Here is a 3876-nt window from a genome sequence, read left to right as displayed (position 1 = left end):
ATTCTGTGATAATCTTCCTCCTGTGATCTAATGCACTTTACCTATAGCCTAGTTTTGGATTAAAACATGCAATTTACCTTTTGCGTTTTTTTAGGCTTGGAAACTTAAGCTCAGTCCTTCTTTTTGATTGTGGAGAAAAGAGACAAACAGGTTAAATCACTCCCTACAGGTTCCATAATGTTTTAGGGGTGTGGAGAAGTGAGTGGGGCGGAGACCTCCCATGTGCTTGGTTTTACCACTTCTTGGGGAGGCCTGGTAAAAGAAACTAATTTTAGACCTCTTTTACTAGTCATTGTTCTCCCATTAAGTGGCTTCAGAAAAAATGCCCTTACACAGCCTTGATTCAGACATTTATAAGGTGTTGGTACATTTTTTTAAAGAATACAATTGGAGGAATAAATTTGGCTGGCCTGTTAATACTAATATTAGACTCTTGGCATACTAATTTGTATAAACTCCCTCATCTACCCTCGGTGCCATTTGGATACCTACCTGCCCACCGCACTCACATTTCTCCACTGATCAAGGGGGAAAAATAAAATCCAAAAAATGTACCAGTTACTTCTTTACTATAGAAAACGTGCATAGGAATCCCTGGAGAAACAGAAATGAACTACTAAAATGTTATAAACATGAAGCTAGATTTTCCTTCATTTGCCCCAGGAAACACAAGAGACTCCTTCGTTTGCTAATTTAATAGTATGCCAGAGGTCTGCGGCTATGTGCCTATCCAGAGACTTGCTGCATTTTCAGATTGTTTCCAGCTGACCTGGTTTTTGATAAGACATTTTAAGGGAATATCAGGGGTCACAAGAGTGACCTTCACAGATCTCGTCAAACCAAGAATGTCATTCCCAGTGGGGTTGGCAATGTGGGCCTCCCTGGAGTTGCTTTGATGACCACCTAATACCACTCTCTTTCACACCCTGACCATAATTATTCTTAATAACAACTAGGTTGTGTAGCACTAGTAGTCTATAAAAGTCTACAAAACACCCTCGCATTTTTAAGGAATCTTATTTAGCGATTTGAAGACTCTGGGAAGTAGAAATGATCATCATCCTCTCTTCATAAATGAGTTAACTGGATGTCCAACGAGATTCAGCAACTTTCCCAAGGCTACAGGGCAGGTCAGAAAAAGAGCTACATTAAGACCTGGTTCTTCTGACCATAGACCTTTATTGATCACATTTCATCTGCTGGGGGGAGGTGAAAACACACTTTTTAACATATATATCACTTAAAGGAAACTTAACCCAAATTCACAGAAAAGATATATGAAGGTATTATTCACTTTACAAAAAGATTCACAACAAAGTTCTTCAAACTCTCAGGATCTCCAATGCAGTGAAAATCTGACCAAATTTACAAACCACTGTTCATATCACTTTAGGAGAGACAACTCCAGGATGAAGGTTTGTAGGTACATACAAGGGGGCTAAGGTAGGGGAAGGGAAGTCATTTCTTGTTTTCTTTAATGGTAAAAAAAAAACCTGCCAGATCTCAAAATAACCTTTGGGTGGTGCCCTTTGACCAATCCTCTTCTTGTGGGGGTGTGGTCTACATTCAAGACAAAAATTATTTAATTGCCTAGATTCTGAGCACTTCAATACTCCAGGGAGTTGTTTATCTTGTTTTAGGGATGATGGGAAAATTCAGTAAGGATTTGAGCCTTTTCATTTTTCCCGTTGCTAATGCTACCTTTTGAATGCTGATGAAAGAAAGCATTTCAATTGCTCAAGTTGGATTGGATCAGAGAAGACATTTAAAAAAAATCAGGCAAAATCATTCTATTAACAAGATTAGTCCAGAGGTTGATGACTAAAGAAAACAGAGAAAACCTAAAAAGGAAAGACCAAAAGAGCTTTCATTTAGAGTAAGCCCATCTTATTAAAAGCTCAACCCTGTGGTCTTGCTTACACAGTCACATCAGTGAAATTGGCTGTTTGCAGGGGTGTGATTAAAGCTATGTCTATACAATAGCAAAATACCAAGTTGAAAAGTGAAAGATTCAATTAATAAACTGTTTTGTGTTATCCTAAAAGATGCTGAACAACTGGTTTTGTAGCATTTTCCTCATTAAGCTGACTGAAACAACCAGTTGGTCTGGTATCACAGGGATATGGCCCATGAAATCTTTTTGAAGGTTTCTTCTCCTTGCTTTTAAATGTTCATTTGTAGATATATATCTATATTTTTTTTTATTAAATTCCTGGCCTTTACCTGCCATTCTACAATAATCCTTGGGATTTATGGGAACATCATCCAAAAGTTTCCATGGATTTCGGGGGCGCTTAATTAAACTCACCCCAAGTGTCCTGAAAGAACTTTATTTACCGATAATCACAATTTCTTCACTTCTCAAATTTTTGCTTAAACTGATCCCATCTGTGTGTTTGAGGATCAATGTGGGTGGGAAATCCAATTACATCAATATTTTATTTTCAGAAAAATAGCAGGCAGGAGGGTCCACAGAGATCCATTACATTTTTGGAGTTCAGTGCAATTGAGTGTTGTTAAATAAACCATTGGCATATAATCAATTGTCATTTATTTTAGTGCAGCACGATGTTACAGTGGATAGAAACCATTCAATACCATCGACAAACAGATAGTTCATAGCCTTAAATTAGTTAGCCTATTTTTGTAATGAATAGAGACTTAATTCGAGTTTCCTCATCCTGGGAACATGAAACAAAATTATATCATACAGTGAGTAACGGTTTGAAAAATTTTAATTTAGTTTGGCACCGCGGGTTCTTCTAATTACTGCTGACTCTTCACACAGCAGAGACAGTGACCCCAAGCCCAGGAGCAAAACAGCTGCTTCTCACCTGCAGACTCATTATCGAACTAATTATTCTTCAAATAATTTTATAATATTCACACTGAACCTAATTCCAGACCTATAAATATAGGCTTAAGTCATTTATAGTGTGCTCTTCTGCGCATTCCTGCATCCCCCGCCCAGCCCTTGTGGGAGACCTTGCAGGCTCCAACTACCTAGGAGGAGAATTTCTTTTGTTTTGAAAAAACAATTTGTTTTATTTTGAATTAGCATTCTGAATCCATGTCTCCAAGTTCAGGATGGTCAATTTTGCTTGTGGCCCAGAGTGTTTATTAAAATGGTCAATCAGTTGCTGACATTTGGAAATTGGAGGTTTTATGGAAGACTTGGGATTTCTGACTTTTCTTAGAAATTGGGCTATCTGGTCATGCTGAACCCCCTTTTCCATGATACACTAACTAGCTAGGGCAAAGTAACACATTCCCCTTTCACAAAGGGCATGTGCTTGCCACATCTCCATTTATGATGGGGTTCCAGGTATCTGTTCCTGGTCTTCATTCTATACCTGTATCCTGTTATTTCTTACCTTGCTCCAAGGCCTTTAATAATTTCATGGGCTCTAGGCATTCTTGCTTTGAGAGGTCGCATTTCACATGATATCAAATATATTTAACCTACAGGCCACATTAAACACAGATTTTTTTTTTGTCCGTAAAGGATTTGGTAAGGATTTTATAATTCTTCCTTTGAACATAATTTCATTTTTTTGTCTTCATATTTTGGAATGTATATGTATATAAAATATATAGTATACATATGTATATATATATATAATGTGTACACATATGTGTATATGTAATATAAAATACATATTAAATAATATATATTATATGTAACCCTCTCCTCAGTTTTCAGACATTATCATAGGCCCTTTAAAAGTACATAGGCCCAAAGGGCACCTGGGTGGCTCAGTCAGTTAAGCCTTTGACTCTTGATTTTGGCTCAGGTCATGATCTCAAGATGGTGAGATGGAGCCCCTAGGCTCTGCGCTCAGTACGGAGTCTGCTTGAGATTCTCTCCCTCTCCCT

The sequence above is a fragment of the Phoca vitulina genome, unplaced genomic scaffold, assembly GCF_004348235.1.
Source record: "Phoca vitulina isolate PV1807 unplaced genomic scaffold, GSC_HSeal_1.0 scaffold1, whole genome shotgun sequence".
In the NCBI taxonomy this organism is placed as follows: Eukaryota; Metazoa; Chordata; class Mammalia; order Carnivora; family Phocidae; genus Phoca; species Phoca vitulina.
The sequence above is the reverse complement of the archived record's forward strand: the minus strand, read 5'-3'. Positions refer to the sequence as shown.